Raw genomic sequence first — 18,720 nt, 5'->3', positions numbered from 1 at the left:
ATTAAGGCAGCCTACCACCCACCCCTTCAAAAAATAGGATGCAAACTGTTCCTACCTCTCCCGCTCATGTAGACGCTGTATATAGATTTATGATAGATATCTACATCCAGTGAAAATCTTGTCATGTAAACAAAAAAAAAATAAAGTATCATATCAAACACCAAGTATATTGGTCTTTTTTATCAATTTTATATTAAATTTTTTATTAACAATATATCTACAACTATTTTAAATTTAATAATATATATTTAATATGATTTTATTAAATCAGACACTTTATCAATAAAAAAAAAAAAATTAGAAGTAATATCATATAATGCTGTTAAGTTTACAATTTTTTTATTAATTATCACATATTTTTTATTTTTCTCCGTAACTATTTCCCCGTTATTGATTTGTATAACTTTAAGTTCTGTCAGGCGTTGGTTATCTTTTAAAACGCGAATTAATGAATATATGTCCGGATGAGCATTTTTTGCCATTCGCTTGAGGGAATGGTGATATCCTTCAAGATGATTATTACTGCGAGGACCTTGAATCTTATACCTAACACCAAACAATGTATTAAATGTTAAAAATATTATAAACTTTTATATAAATTGTGAGGAATTAATAAAAATGAAATAATTACCTGGTCCAAATTTGATGAGGAAAGATTGCATCAGAATTTATCCAGGTAGTATCCATATATATTAAGAAACTTAATATTAACGGGTCATTGGCTGCTAGATCTACACAAGAATCACGGACTACTTGAATGTCCTCTCTCTTGCATAAAGGTAATACACTCATCCTTCGAACAATAGTGTATACAGCAGTCTCTTCTTTATACTGCTTGACTAAACCTAAATGCTGAACTTTACGCCAAATGGCCTGCGTAAAGTGGAAGAAGCAGCCTAAAAATAAATTATACAACTATATATAATTTAAACTTTACCCTTTACTAAAATATTGGGAAATACAAATTGTAGAGCAGATATCGCTCCTGCTTCATAGTCGGTTTGTGCCATTTCTGGTGAAAACTGGATACCATTCAATGTCCCATATTCCACGATTATTTGAAATAGCTCAATATAGGACTCCTTCCTTTTATCTGGAAGAAGTGCATATATGATAGGGATCATCGTTTGATTATACATGATATGTATAGTATATAATTGGCTAAAAAAACGTGGACATGTGTAAAAAGTCCCATCCATATAAATGAATTTTGTATAAGAAGATAAACTGACTAACATGACAGACCCAAATACAATAAGTTTGTTATTATTGTTTTTAATTAAGAAGCTATCACCACTGAATGTTGTTATCAATTCAGTGGTCAATACAATTGTGTCATTGCTAATGGGAATATTTGGCCTGGTTTGTTTTAAAACACGGTTAATCGTATTTTTAACGGAAATAAAAGGTGGTAAGGCTCCTGGATAATTGATTATATCTGGATCTTCAGAGCATTGTTGGTTTAATGCCTTTAGATAGATATTCATCCTTGTATCTAAAGGATTTTGTTGTACCGTTGCTTTTACTGTTTGCAAAGTTTTTAATTTGTGAAAAAGTATAGCATGATTTTGATGTTCGTGCATTTTGGATATTGTGTATCCCTGAATATATTTACACGTCACTTTACAATCAGCTTTTAAGCAACGATAGTAAATTGTATTCCTGTATGTACCGTTATAACGGTAAAGAAAATTTTGAAAAAAGAGCAATGATTTGCCCTTTTGGCTATCGATAAATGTCGGTTCCTCTAAATATAAGAAATTTTTTAGAAGTTTATATAGAAATTTACCAAAAATATGAATATTTTCATTAAAATCTATTAGAGATTCTGCAAATCCATAATTATCCATATTTTCTAAAAAATAATTGCCTATATATATAGTGATATATATATTTTCATTAAGAATTATTACTTTCTATTTCTGAATTAAGAGGAGATGTATAGAAATCATTTGATATGTTAAGAGCATCTATATTTTATAGATTAAATTGATTTGTTATAAAAATGTTACTTTGAAAATCAGGAATATATGGGGAGATATATGAGCAAAGAGGGGATGTGTAAGCTGAATGACTTTGAGTATAACCTATTTTAAAATTTGTGCTTAGATAATGGTATTATAAAATGTTGTACCTAAAATGAGAATATTTATTTAAGATTGTTTATAATAATTAACCTTGATTAGGAAGGTTCAGTGATTGCCCTTGGGAAGTACTTGCTATTGGAATATCACCTATTTTAAAATTTGTGCTTAGATAATGGTATTATAATATGTTACCTAAAATGAGAATATTTATTTAAGATTGTTTATAATAATTAACCTTGATTAGGAAGGTTCAGTGATTGCCCTTGGGAAGTACTTGCTATTGGAATATCACCTATTTTAAAATTTGTGCTTAGATAATGGTATTATAATATGTTGTACCTAAAATGAGAATATTTATTTAAGATTGTTTATAATATTTAACCTTGATTAGGAAGGTTCAGTGATTGTCCTTGGGAAGTACTTGCTATTGGAATATCACCTATTGGAATATCACCTATTTTAAAATTTGTGCTTAGATAATGGTATTATAATATGTTACCTAAAATGACAATATTTATTTAAGATTATTTATAATATTTAACCTTGATTAGGAAGGTTCAGTGATTGCCCTTGGGAAGTACTTGCTATTGGAATATCACCTATTTTAAAATTTGTGCTTAGATAATGGTATTATAATATGTTGTACCTAAAATGAGAATATTTATTTAAGATTGTTTATAATATTTAACCTTGATTAGGAAGGTTCAGTGATTGTCCTTGGGAAGTACTTGCTATTGGAATATCACCTATTTTAAAATTTGTGCTTAGATAATGGTATTATAATATGTTGTACCTAAAATGACAATATTTATTTAAGATTGTTTATAATATTTAACCTTGATTAGGAAGGTTCAGTGATTGTCCTTGGGAAGTACTTGCTATTGGAATATCACCTATTTTAAAATTTGTGCTTAGATAATGGTATTATAATATGTTGTACCTAAAATGACAATATTTATTTAAGATTGTTTATAATATTTAACCTTGATTAGGAAGGTTCAGTGATTGTCCTTGGGAAGTACTTGCTATTGGAATATCACCTATTTAATATTGAGTTTTTTGTTTAAAAATTATGAGAAAATATTTATACCTTTAAAATTTGAATTGAGTTCTTCTAAGATAATATTAGAAGATAAAGGTAAAACATCTAAAAATATAATAATATATATTTGTAATTAAATTTAAATACTTTGGATTGGTTTACAGGTCTCTGCATGACTTTTAGTTATACTAAAGTCACAATTTATGGTGAGTTTTGCTCTGCCGCCGCATTTTTTGTTGCGGCAATAGTAATATATGGCACTTTTACCAGATTTCTGTAGTAAATATTGATATCCCAAATATTCTATGTAATTTTTATTTTTGTTTGTTTTCTAAAAAAAAAATTTTTATATGTAAATTATATTAAACATACTTTGATTTCTAATTTCCTAAGCTTAAGTATTTTATCTATGTTTTCTGCGACGGTTTGAATCTTCATAGTATTGAATAAAAATCGTAATCTTGATCAAATATTGGTGGCCATCTTTGGTAATCTTTTTGATAATCAAAATGGGTGCCTACCTATTTTTTAGCGATTTTTGGTTTAGCGATATAGAACCGATACGAAAAAATATACAAAACTTATCACGAAATTAAATGGAACCTATCACAAGTCAGTTTGATTGCTTGGTAGATGATATGATAACTAATAAATTTTGACATGGATGGCCAGGGCCGGGCAAATTTTTATCGGATATAGATACAGATACTTTATAAAATTTTGTATTTAATATACAAGATACTAGATACCTTTAAAAAATTTAAATAATATACCAAAATACTTTTAAAAAACTTTAAATAGTCAAAATCAAAATGTATCAGGCTTTATTTTTTTAACTATAATATAAATTTATAAAAAATATGAAAATAAATCGTAGAAAATAACAAATTTGTTATATAATATAATGCTATATAAAGATATTATTTTAAAAAGTTGTATATTATCTATATTATAATTTTCCGATGTCCTCACTACGTCATCGTGACCTTATATCATCACTACGTCGTCATGTCATCGCTACGTCATGTTATCGCTACGTCATGTCATCGCTACGTCATGTCATCGCTTTGTCATGTCATCGGTACGTATTTTTTTTGTTGATTTTATTTATTTATTTTCAATGATATAATAACTATAGATTGGCGATTCATTCATTCAATGCATTATAAAAGTGTCCACACATTGTAATCAGCTGTAGCACCATTTTGTAGTTTGGTTATCCATTATTTGTCAGCAAGAAATATTAATATATAGAAAACAAGTCTACTACGATAATTTAGTTTTAAAGGTTTCGATTTATGATATAATATTTTATAGTATCTTTTGTTCTTAAATTTTCATAAGATTTTTTTTATGAAGGTGGACTAGGTGATTATATTTAAAAAATGAATCTCAGACTAACCCAAACCCACCTTTTAATTTTTTAAAATATAGTTTACCTAATCCTGCATGGACTTATAAATCTTATGTTAATGCACGTTAGGATACATACAAAACAGATCTTTTAATATCACTAGCATTTATTATTTTATTTAGATAATGGGAGTGTTCTGTGTTCATAATTGTAATAAAACAAATAAAATAGAATCTAATACACATATTTCTTATCACAAGTATATATATTATTTTTTATATGAAACATATTTATTACATAAAGCATTAATATGCTACAAACATTTCAAAAAATCCTTATTTAGTAAAAATATAAATTTTCTCATTTTTATTGCTAGGACAAATAATGCTTCTTCCTCTTGAGTTGATAAGATTTCTATTTTGGACTTTGCCTAAATATTTTATGATTTCAATGTGTACGTTTTTTTATGCATGATCGCCAATCTACAGTTATATATATCATTGTTTATTTTATACAAACAGATGAATGGAATTTAGAGAATTGATGGTGTACACATACCTAACATGGATTGAGAGATTTGAAAAATCGTCTTTGAATTGATATAAACAATATTCCCTCAACTTTCTAAATATAAAGGAAATAAATGAAGTATAATAAAAAGATTCAGGTTAATTTTACTTAATCCTTTCTTTATTTTTTAGAATACCTTATCAATTTTCATCTCATATTATTAATTACACATTAATAAAATCTCTACAAGATACTCAACTTGTATATTTATTTTGAACATATTCACAATTTTTGCCAGTACTTACATTACAATTTTTTATACTCATATTTTTCTAATTAAGAAGATAATCAAGTATATTCAAATATTTAAATATTCTTATCCTAACTTATTTATAATCTCCAATCCTTATAAATAACTCTTTCTTTATTTTTTTCCCCTCCCTTAATTTATTTATCATAAATTTTATTATCTCATTCTTTTCTTTCTATCTCTATTATCTATTAACCACTATTTTTCAAAACCTTATCAATTCTTTTAATTTAATTTTTATTATTTTTATATTATAATAATTTATACCTTCTTTTTCCCCCCTTTTTTAATCTTATTTTTTAATTACCTTACAATTAATTAACCTTAATCTTAATAACATTACAATCATCATGTTATTTTTTAACTTTTAGAATATCATAATAAGCTTGATAGTCCCCCAAAAATTTTTTTTGATGATAGCCCTCCAACTACTAGAAATATGCATCTAATATTGACCCATCTACCGGTTTTACATTATTTTAATGTTTGTTTAATTTCTACAATAGTTTATTTATATTTTTGCCTGATTTCTTTATTTGTCTAGGTTAACCCTAATCCCTCACATTGCTACAAAACACGATGAATCTATTATTAAAGATAAGCAAAGAAAATAATGACGATTAAACCAGTGGCATCGCTAGGAAGGGGGCGCGCAGGTGCTCGAGCCCCCTAAAAAATTTGAATAGCCCCCTGAAGCAAAAAAAATTTTTTTTTAATGGCTCCTTAATATCCCCTTGAACTAAAAATAAATTTTTTTGACTGCCCACTGAATGATTTCTTTTATAACATTAAGTAATATATAGATATAATTTTTTTATTTAGAAATTAATAAGACTATTTAAATTTTTATTAAATGAATATTATTTTAATTATTAGATTAGATTAATACATATAAATTATCTTTTCACTATGTCAGCTTGCAATCAAAATCTGTATTAAAAATATAATATCAATAACTAACTAAATATTAATTTAGCTACAGTTGAAGTTTAATTGACTTTTATTATTTAAATTATTATTTAACCCTAATTAAATAAATATAATCATATATTATTTAAAAATTAATAAATTTAATATTGTAATAAGCCGAGTTCAAAATGACTAATCAACTGTATATTTATTTTGAAATTTTATTATCATACCTTAAAAATATTTTCAAGGTCCAAATAAGTATAAGAGATTTCTTTATAAAAAGTAAGTAGACATATAGTTTATAATCCTCTACTATATTCAGTTGTTTATAAAATATCAGATATAATGCTACTTTTATAGACGTATTTGACTGTTATATAATATATTACAGTTAATATTATAATAAATTTTACTAAAAAATGGTTTTGATAATAAATATAATAACCAATTGCATTCAAGTATTTAATGCCCTCTATTTAGTTATAAATAATTTTTAAAATTAAACATTTTATTATTCATCCTGCAATAGATGTAATGAATTTGATATCTTTTCTTATCTTTTTTTACGTGTTTTTAGGAAAGCTTTATTTTTCATTTTCGAAAAACAGTCTTGAGTTAAATTTTTAATACAAGTATATTTTTGATATTATTACAAACTACTATTATTTTAAGATATAATATACCAAGGTGGTGCGACAATATATCAAATCTTAATTGTTTCATCAGATCATTCTGGTCCTTGTTGTATAGTTAGAAAATGTTTCATTTCTAATATGGCATTGCCGTGTAAATAACTCCAGGCTTCAATATATTTGCATAATTATTTCTTCCAAAGATTTTTAGCGTTTTTATTTTATCAATTTATCCAACATAATAAATTCTGATATTAGTTTACATCGTGAGTGTCATGGCTATTACTGCAAATAAACCAGCATCTATTATTTGTGTTGCTATGTAATTTAAGATTATTACTATAACCGCTGAGAGCATATAATTGCATATTTTAGATAAACAATAATGGTCAACTGTGTAGTCGTTTATATATCATTTAAAATGAAAGATAATATTTTAGAAATTTAATATATCACAATAATTTTCTCGATTAATTATCTAGCTTCAATAATGTCATCTATCTAAGAGGAAGCTCTAACCACCTATAGTTTTATGATTTGGATTGGTCGTTTATACTCTCTCCTACAAAAATTGTTGATTTGGTTTAGGCCTATACATTTTTCCTTATTAGTCCATTCTATAAAACATTGTCTAAAATAGTTACAGAGATTTATACTAGTTTGATAACCTTTTGTCAATATAAGTTGCTAAGAATTATATTATTGCGTTATGTGATTTTTTATATGCCAGTTTATTTTGTATGCATCTATTATAATCCTCAAAAAACGTCTATCAAATTTAGCCAATAGTTTTCTTTTAAAACATATTTGCCCAATAAAAATGATAATAGCGTAATCGGTCCAATAGTAATCACCTTACCAAGCTCAGCATTCATATACTTACCATTTCATTCACTTCACATATCAAAGCAATGGTATCCAGCAACCAAGTATAATTTTTTCAGTTTATATAATTATATTATTTTTATTAGATTCTTCAACAAAACCCAACTACCAATATAAGAAAAAACAAACCAAGTTAAAAAGCAGAATAAGCAAAATGCATTGTTACCATCATTCCAGAGGTATGTGATGCTATATGGAAAACTTTAAAAGATATTCATATGCCAGTTCCAACTAGAGAACATAAGGTATTATAAATTTAGATATATTAATATATTTTTAGATTGCACAAAAATATTTTGACCTGGCTCATTAGATGGTAAGCACTTTATATCAAAGTAAATTTTTAAAATTAATAAATAATTTTTAATTATTTTAGAGTTAGAAAAACCAATATCAAACACCTTAAAAAACTATGAAACCTTATCCTATGAAAAATACCAGTCCAGAAGCAAAACATTATAAGTTAAGTAGTGATTGAATGCACATTTGGCATAACTACTGATATTGCCATTAATTCTAAATCTATAAAGTGCTCAGTTGAAAATGCCTGTAAAATATATTATTGATTATGAAAAAATTGAATAAACACCTATAATATTATACCTATTCCTGAAAATTTAGGGATCAGTAGAACTTTAAATGCATCAAGTACCAATTCAAGAGGAATAAGATATTTATTTAAAGACTATTTTAATTCTTGAATTTGTGAATAAATTTAACATTTGATATCATTATATATTAAACTAGCTGATAGCCCATCAAGATTAATGGGGAATAATTTTCTCCTTTATTCAATGATGGATAATTAGAAATATTTAATGGGATCTTATTCAGAAATTTATATTTATTAAGATCAGGGGTTATTTTAAAATTTTTCTAAAATTGCAAATAAATGAATAAAAATTTAGTTCAAATGATTTTTTATTGTGCACATAAATTCAAATTACTAATGATTTGCTAAATATAATTAGCACTGCCTAACCTACTATTGACTCTTAACCAAGTTCAAGAATCTATGAGTCATAAGTATGGATTCTTCCTTTTATCTGACTATTTAAATTTTTAATTTTTGTAGGTAAATTTTAACTATATAGATGAATAACAATAAAAAATACAAATTCTCTTTCACCTAATAATCCTATCCTTTCAATAAAAAAGGTAACCTTATTTTCCATATTTTTAATTTAATATTCATTTTTTTTAAAATTCAACCAATAAAGAATATGTAATAATTTGTTCTATTAAGCACTAACAAACCTATCATTGAACCCTTAAACCAATACAAAAATTTTCATGACTCAGTTATATATTTTTCATTTTATCAGACTTTAGATTTTTATAAGTAAATTTATACCCTATTTTTTTGTGACATAATAATTTACTATGTTATTTATATATATTAAGTTATCTATATTATTATATATAGTGTTGTTAAACGGCTAAGCCGAGTCGACTTAGCTACGACTCGAGCCTAGTTTCTAGTCGATAAAACGGCTCAGACTCGAGTCGACTAAATGAGCCGCATTAGTCGACTCATTTAGTCGGCTCACTTAGTCGGCTCGCTTAGTCGGCTCACTTAGTCGGCTCGCTTAGTTGGCTCACTTAGTCGGCTCGCTTAGTCGGCTCACTTAGTCGGCTCGCTTAGTCGGCTCACTTAGTCGGCTCGCTTAGTCGGCTCACTTAGTCGGCTCGCTTAGTTGGCTCACTTAGTCGGCTCGCTTAGTCGGCTCACTTAGTCGGCTCGCTTAGTTGGCTCACTTAGTCGGCTCGCTTAGTCGGCTCACTTAGTCGGCTCGCTTAGTCGGCTCACTTAGTCGGCTCACTTAGTCGGCTCACTTAGTGGACTCAGAGGTTAGCTTGAGTTTAATTTAAATTTAGAGTCAAAATTTATTTTTATGTTATTAGATATTTTAAATAATAATGTAGAATTTTATTTATTTATTTTTAGTGAAATAATTTATTTTATTTCTATTTAATGTTAATATTTTATTATTAGCATACAAAAAATTTTTTTAAATTTTATTTCAAATATGTTTTGATCTTATAATAAAAATGGATTTATTTATTTGATTTTTTTTAAATAAAAAAAAATTCATATTTTCGAGCTAAAAATTTTAAGCAAAAAATAATTTTTGAACAAAAATATTGAAACATATTTTGTTGATTTTTTTAATAAATTTTTAACTTTTTTAAGAAATACTTTTGTTAATTTTATCATAAATAAATAATCTTTTAGGTCAAATCTTCTATAGTTTTTTTATATTATTTTTATAAATATATCTATATTTTAAGTTTATTTTATTATAAGAGGTGGTTTTTCTAAATAATTTTTTTATTAATATATCTATATTTTAAGAATATATACTGGTTTTTCTTTTTCTAAATAATTTTTTTTATAAATATATCTATATTTTAAGTATATTAAAAGAGGTGGTTTTTCTAAATTATTTTTTTATTAATATTTATGTCAAACTTTTTTTAATGCGACAATTGTCATATGCGTTATTTTTTAAGATTTTTGAAATTTTTGGACACAAAAGAGTTATAATATAATTTATATTGTAAAGATATTATATTATAAATTCAATGAAGATGTTCCCTGGAAAAATGATAATTATCATAATAGGTAGGTATTTTTGAACATATAAGATTTTTTTGTGACGCTAATGGGTAAAAATATGTTTCTTTAACAGGTAAAATTTTAGTGAAGATGTAAGATAGATAAGTGACAATTGTCATTATCGTTGTTTTTAAAGTTTTTCGAATTTTTTTGACGTAAATGGGCTAAAATAAGCATTGCTAACATGATTAAATAAAATTTTAGTGGAGATGTACCATAGATAAGTGACAATTGTCATAATCGTTGTTTTTAAAGTTTTTCGAATTTTTTTGACGTAAATGGACTAAAATAAGCATTGCTAACATGATTAAATAAAATTTTAGTGGAGATGTACCATAGATAAGTGACAATTGTCATAATCGTTGTTTTTAAAGTTTTTCGAATTTTTTTGACGTAAATGGGCGAAAATAAGCATTGCTAACATGTTAAAATAAAATTTAAGTGAAGATGTACCCTAGATAAGTGACAATTGTCATAATCGTTGTTTTTAAAGTTTTTCGAATTTCTTTGACGTAAATGGGCTAAAATAAGCATTGCTAACATGTTTAAATAAAATTTAAGATGTACCCTAGATAAGTGACAATTGTCATAATCGTTGTTTTTAAAGTTTTTCGAATTTTTTTGACGTAAATGGGCTAAAATAAGCATTGCTAACATGTTTAAATAATATTTTAGTGGAGATGTACCATAGATAAGTGACATTTGTCATAATCGTTGTTTTTAAAGTTTTTCGAATTTTTTTGACGTAAATGGGCTAAAATAAGCATTGCTAACATGTTTAAATAAAATTTAAGTGAAGATGTACCTTAGATAAGTGACAATTGTCATAATCGTTGTTTTTAAAGTTTTTCGAATTTTTTTGACGTAAATGGGCTAAAATAAGCATTGCTAACATGTTAAAATAAAATTTAAGTGAAGATGTACCCTAGATAAGTGACAATTGTCATAATCGTTGTTTTTAAAGTTTTTCGAATTTTTTTGACGTAAATGGGCTAAAATAAGCATTGCTAACATGTTAAAATAAAATTTAAGTGAAGATGTACCCTAGAAAAGTAACAATTGTCATAATCGTTGTTTTTAAAGTTTTTCGAATTTTTTTGACGTAAATGGGCTAAAATAAGCATTGCTAACATGTTAAAATAAAATTTAAGTGAAGATGTACCCTAGATAAGTGACAATTGTCATAATCGTTGTTTTTAAAGTTTTTCGAATTTCTTTGACGTAAATGGGCTAAAATAAGCATTGCTAACATGTTTAAATAAAATTTAAGTGAAGATGTACCATAGATAAGTATCAATTGTCATAATCGTTGTTAATAAGGTTTTTTTGAATATTTTTGTTGCAAATGGGTTAAAATATAGATTGTAAACATGCTAAATTAAAATTTCATGAAGATATACCATTGAAAAGTGACAATTTTATAATCGTTAATTTTAAAGTTCTTTGATGTAAATGGGTTACCCTGAATTCAGACTCAGCACTATTTTTCCACGAGTATACAAAAATATTTGCGTACTGTGAATACAAGGTTATACTAGCATTAAAATTTATTAATTAAAGGAATAAGATTGTGAATCCATATCTTAAAAGTTTAGAATTTAACATAGGTTACAGCTATCTTTAATAATCACTTTGCATATTTTTATGAAATTTTAAGCAGGATAAAAGGAACAAGATGATGAGAATGAAAATATCGATTTGTTATATTGTTTGGATTGAAATTTTATTTTAACATGTTAGCAATTTATATTTTAACCTATTTGCTTCAAAAAAATTTAAAAACTTTTAAAAATAGCGATTATGACAATTGTCACTTTTATATGATACATCTTCATGAAATTTTAATTTTAGATTTTTATGTATCAAAAAATTTCAAAAAACTTCAAAAACAACGATTATGACAATTGTCACTTATCTAGGGTACATCTTCTAATAAATTTTATTTTAACATGTTAGCAATGCTTATTTTAGCCCATTTACGTCAAAAAAATTCGAAAAACTTTAAAAACAACGATTATGACAATTGTCACTTATCTAGGGTACATCTTCACTTAAATTTTATTTAAACATGTTAGCAATGCTTATTTTAGCCCATTTACGTCAAAAAAATTCGAAAAACTTTAAAAACAACGATTATGACAATTGTCACTTATCTAGGGTACATCTTCACTTAAATTTTATTTTAACATGTTAGCAATGCTTATTTTAGCCCATTTACGTCAAAAAAATTCGAAAAACTTTAAAAACAACGATTATGACAATTGTCACTTATCTATGGTACATCTCCACTAAAATTTTATTTAATCATGTTAGCAATGCTTATTTTAGTCCATTTACGTCAAAAAAATTCGAAAAACTTTAAAAACAACGATTATGACAATTGTCACTTATCTATGGTACATCTCCACTAAAATTTTATTTAATCATGTTAGCAATGCTTATTTTAGCCCATTTACGTCAAAAAAATTCGAAAAACTTTAAAAACAACGATAATGACAATTGTCACTTATCTATCTTACATCTTCACTAAAATTTTACCTGTTAAAGAAACATATTTTTACCCATTAGCGTCACAAAAAAATCTTATATGTTCAAAAATACCTACCTATTATGATAATTATCATTTTTCCAGGGAACATCTTCATTGAATTTATAATATAATATCTTTACAATATAAATTATATTATAACCCTTTTGTGTCCAAAAATTTCAAAAATCTTAAAAAATAACGCATATGACAATTGTCGCATTAAAAAAAAGTTTGACATAAATATTAATAAAAAAATAATTTAGAAAAACCACCTCTTTTAATATACTTAAAATATAGATATATTTTAAAAAAAAACTATTTAGAAAAAGAAAAACCATCTCTTTTAATATTCTTAAAATATAAATATATTTATTAAAAAAATATTTAGAAAAAGCCACCTCTAATAATAAACTTAAAATATAGATATATTTATAAAAATAATATAAAAAAAACTATAGAAGATTTGACCTAAAAGATTATTTATTTATGATATAATTAAATAAGAATAAAATTTTATGATAAAAACAAAAGATTAAAATTTCTTCAAAAAATCAGCAAAATATGTTTCAAAAATATTTTTGTACTTCAAAAAATATTTTTTGCTTAAAATTTTTAGCTCAAAAATATTAATTTTTTTTTATTTAAAAAAAATCAAATAAATAAATCCATTTTTATTATAATCAAATCAAAACATATTATTTGCATTAAATAAAATATAAATAAAATAAATTATTTTACTAAAAATAAATAAATAAAATTCTACTATTATTTAAAATTTCTCAATAACATAAAAATAATTTTTGGCTCTAAATTTAAAATAAACTCAAGCTACCCTCTGAGCCCACTAAGTGAGCCGACTAAGTGAGCCGACTAAGCGAGCCGACTAAGCGAGCCGACTAAGCGAGCCGACTAAGCGAGCCGACTAAGTGAGCCGACTCATGCGGCTCCTTGATCGGCTTGAGTCGGAGCCGTTTTTTACGACTACGACTCGAGTCGCAAGTCGTAAGAACTCGACTTTTTAACAACACTAATTATATATAGATAAGAATAACAATAAATTATCATATACCTAGGAATCCTATCTTTTCAAAAAAATATGATATTCTTTTTTATACATTTATTTTAAGATAAGTCAATTTAAATTATATCTCACAACAGAGAAAGGATCAAATTCAATAATATAAAATTTACATCTATTATTCTATTCAAACAAAATAATTTAATTACTCATTTGCTTTCAACTATTCTTTTGTAAAAAGTTAAATTTAAAAAAATTAATATTTTAAATAGCAATAAATAATAATTAAACAAAAAAGTTAAATTTAAAAAAATTAATATTTTAAATCGCAATAAATAATAATTAAACAAAATATAAAACCTTTTTAGAAATGAGAATAGTTGGAGGCAAATGAATAATATAATCATTTTGTTTGTATAGATGTAAATTTTATATTTTTAAATTTGATCCTTTCTCTGTCTCTGTTAGATTTAATTGAAATGGACTTATCCTAAAATAAATAGAAAATAAGATTGGATTCCTAGGTATATTGCTTATCTATATAAAATAATATAGATAATTTAAAAATATATAAATAACATAGTAAATTAATATGTTATGCAAAATTAGGGTATAAATTACTCATAAAAATCGAAAGTCAGATAAAATGAAAAATATATACTTGAGACTCAAATTTTTATATTTATTAAGGGTCAATGATAGGTTTGATGGTGCTTAATAGGAAAAATTAATTATTACAGATCCTTTATTGGTGGGGAAAATTTAAATAGACTTATAAAATAAATGAAAAAATAATTTAGGAAATAAAGTTACCTCAAGAGAATTTGTATTTTTAATTGTTATTCACCTATATAGTTAAAATTTTATAAAAATTTAAAATCTAAATAGTAAGATATAAAGAAAAATCCATGCTCATGACTTATAAATTCTTGGACACTAATGACCAGTATAATACTTACCCCTTTTAGACCCCCAGCTTTATAAATATACAGTTATATGTTTTTAAGATTGGTTATTTAAATAAAAAGGCATTTAATAGCTATTCTATAACACTTTATTATTATAAGATAAATCTGATATGATTCGCGCTTGCTCTAGAAGATTTAGGAAAAAAATTCAAAAGATCTTATTATCAAAATATAGGTAGAAAAACTGGCCAAGATCCAAAATATTGCTCCCCTAAAATCCATCTCCTACCTTCACGCGGTGGGGAGTGAACAGTTCTGACTAACAGGAGCTCTGGTAAATAATGTTAGTATTTAGGGTGCTAATAAGAGATATTGTTTCATTTTTATAATTTTAAATATAAATTTCTAAATCACATCTCAAATTATGATTCCCCGTCATTCTTGACGGGTGATCAGTGTGATGCTAATATGAGATATTTTTTCATTTTTATTCATTTTTGTAATTTAAAATAATTATTTAGAAATCACATCTCATAAAATAGGAAAATTTCTGATTCATCCATCATAAAATAAAGGTAAAATATATTATTCATCAATCATTGAATAAAAAAGACAATTCATCACTCTTAGTCTTAATGGGTTGGAATTGGCCTGAAGGAGGAGGGGGAGGGGTAAAAAGAATTATCGTAAAAGAACGAATAAAATTCTCATCCCCATCATTTTTGACGGGTTATCAACTAGTAATATAATAAATGACAAAATTTTAAAATCAAAATAATTGTTCAGAGTTAACAAATTTTAAAAAAGTATAATATATTTATATAAAACCCGGCCGAAGGCCGATGGGAGGCGAAACCCCTCATTAAATTTTTTTTAGTTGAGCCCCCTGAGAGTGTGAAGGCTAGCGACGCCCCTGGATTAAACAAACGCCTTACCCGTTCTAGAGTTAGTGGTAGACAAAATAATAAAGAACTACACTTGAAATAAACTCATCTGGACGTTTATTTTGTTTTTTTTTAATCTTATGTTTTATATCTATGTTTATTTTATTATCACCAAGTTCTCCAAATGATAGTTCTATCACCACTACCACAATCCCTATGCCACCTCCGCCTATTTTTTAACAAATATCAACATTTAATTCTGTACTATCATTCACTTCACTAGGAGATAATATAAATATTACTTTATCCGATTCTCTGAGAAACTTTCATAAATATTTAGAGGAATGTTCAAACTTGAATGTACAGTACAGCCAATTTCATCAACTTTATCAATGGAAAAATATGCAGTAGTTCTGTCGTGGCCTTTATAACAATACTTACGACCGTTTTATGGTTGAGTTAACATTGTCGTTCATGATTCTATTTTAGAAGGGTATACCAATGCTGACATTGACAGAAATATCGTTTTGCTTGTTCAAACTTGAATGTACAGTACAGCCAATTTCATCAACTTTATTAATGGAAAAATATGCAGTAGTTCTGTCGTGGCTTTAATAACATTTCTTACGACCGTTTTATGGTTGAGTTAACATTGTCGTTCATGATTCTATTTTAGAGGGGGATACCAATGCTGACATTGACAGAAACATCGTTTTGCGTTCTTCTTTTACCAGTATCCCAAGGCATAGGCATATCATCTTTATCAGGACGCAATGTGTTTTGTACACTGCTTTGTTAATCCGTCATTACTTTCATCTACAACCCTAAATGATATAAAATTATATATTAATTATTTCCTCTCTAGACGACCGCCCAGATTTATTTTATCACTTTTTCCATCAAAAATTAAAATGTCAACAAGGATTTGCTCTTAATTTTATCAAATACATAATAAATAATCCTCATTATTCTTTAAAAAAATTATCCTAAATTTATATGTCAATAAAAAAAAATATCTTAAAAAAATATATAAATAATTTTCATATAAGTTTCATTAGTGTTTAATGCCATTTTTGTAATTTAAATAGACAACATTTATTTTTTACTTAACATAAAAAAATATATATCCCTTATCAAATTCTTTGACAAATAATTTCAGAAATGTAAGACATACATTAAATTAATCTGTAAAACAACAATAACCTTATATAATAAACAACATATTTTTTAGATATAATTTTAATTGATCTTATTACAAAAAAGTATAAGAGTCGGTTATTTTTATTTTATTTGTCATGATTCTCTAATAAGTGGTTGCCCAGGCCTTCCCAGGTTCCCTTAATACGGAATTTACATGTTTTTTTTCCATATTAGACTAATTGGTAAATCAGATATTTCCCGTTCATGTGATGATTATAAAAATTTAACTATCTCCGAGGCGGGAAAAAATTTTCAAAATTATAATGGGTAGGACTGGGCTTGGAGCCTCAAAATTAATATTTTGAACCTGACTTGGGAATATCTTTTACAAATTATTAAGGGTTGAGCTAGGCTTGATAAACTATTTTATAATTATAAGATCTTGAATGCTTCCTAATATTGTGAGCTTGAACCTGACATGACATCTATCGTAAAAAATGAATAAAAATCTCATTCCCCATCATTTTTGACGGGCTTTCTACTAGTAATAATGAAAACAATATTAGAACAAAAAATTAATTAGTAAATATCAATAAATCAACATCATTAATTAGCATTATTTTTTAATATAAATTATTTTTCAAATAATATGTCATTCAGTCTTTGTTGGATTGACCATATTAGCAAAACTGAATATTCTTTCAAGGGGGCAGAGGATAGTTATATTGTGTTAAATTTAATAAATATTCTTTTATATATTTATAACTATTTAACATATTTATATTGCGCCTGTCATCTTTCATATAATGTAGGACCTCTAATTCAATATCACTTTTCGAATTAATAGAATTGGATGTGGTACTTTTAAAACAAAAATCATCATTTTCATCATCAATTGAAGATTTTATTGACATATTAATTTCAATTTTATTTTTTAAAATAATTAAGGCTTCATGTTAATAAATCCTGAAGGTTTTTTTTTCTCTTTTTTACCATCAATCCAACGATTTTTAAAGTAGGGATGAGAAATAGTGGCCAAAAATGCACTTTTAAAGTTATTCAAATTCCTATATATTTTTAAATTATTTATTTAAATAATTTTCTACTGCAATAGCTAATGGTTAGAAAAATGTAGATCAGTTTGAATTAAATTTGTGATTTTTTTTAACAATATTTAATATTGGAGCTGATTCTCCATAATAGCAGTTGATTTCGCTTTGTATTTTGTTAATCGCTATAGCCAATTTAGACATTATATGACAATATTCTTCTAAATATTGCATTTCAATATCTCTTAGTTGTGAAAATTTTAATTTTTCACATAATTTTGGAAGTTCGCTTATAAATTTTAATATACTAGTAAGGCTATCAATATTCCATCTCATACAGCATGGTATAACTAATAGTTTTTCTTAAACTGCTTTGATGAACTCTGCAGTTTTAGGTCTACTAGCATTCCATAATTTAATATATTTGGCTAGTGCAGGATGATGAATTCTAGAGATGGTAGGAGAATCCTTAATAGCTTTCTCGACATCTGTTGTGGCAATAAAGCTTATTGTATGGCATAGACAACGAATGTGCTTAGGTAATGATATTGATGCTTCTTTAGACCCATAATTATAAACAAATAAATAATTTTATTTGAATAAAATCTTTTATTAAATTTAGGATATCATTATAAATTTTATCAGAGTTGGGCAGTACCGCGAATACTTAAAGATGCAATATCCTTTTGTATCTTGTACTCAGAATCTTTTCGACATTTTTAATAAGATACAAGTATCTGTATCTTAGATCCTTTATTCTGAAAAGAATCTTGTATCTTTTGCATTTTCTTGACAAAAGATAAGATACAGATTCTTTTTAATATTCATGTTTATAAAAT

General features: G+C 25.7%; 1 long non-coding RNA gene across 1 annotated transcript; it reads left to right on the top strand.

Annotated features, from left to right (window-relative positions):
• The first annotated feature begins 7,642 nt into the window (after positions 1-7,642).
• On the top strand, positions 7,643-8,186 carry LOC135926283 (uncharacterized). The gene is made up of 4 exons (XR_010571828.1): positions 7,643-7,776; positions 7,819-7,977; positions 8,013-8,067; positions 8,109-8,186. It is a non-coding gene; the product is annotated as an uncharacterized LOC135926283 (long non-coding RNA).
• Positions 8,187-18,720: the final 10,534 nt, after the last annotated feature.

This window comes from Gordionus sp. m RMFG-2023, chromosome 3, assembly GCF_954871325.1.
Source record: "Gordionus sp. m RMFG-2023 chromosome 3, tfGorSpeb1-WG-v2, whole genome shotgun sequence".
In the NCBI taxonomy this organism is placed as follows: Eukaryota; Metazoa; Nematomorpha; class Gordioida; order Chordodea; family Parachordodidae; genus Gordionus; species Gordionus sp. m RMFG-2023.
This window is presented reverse-complemented; position numbering and strand designations above follow the sequence as displayed.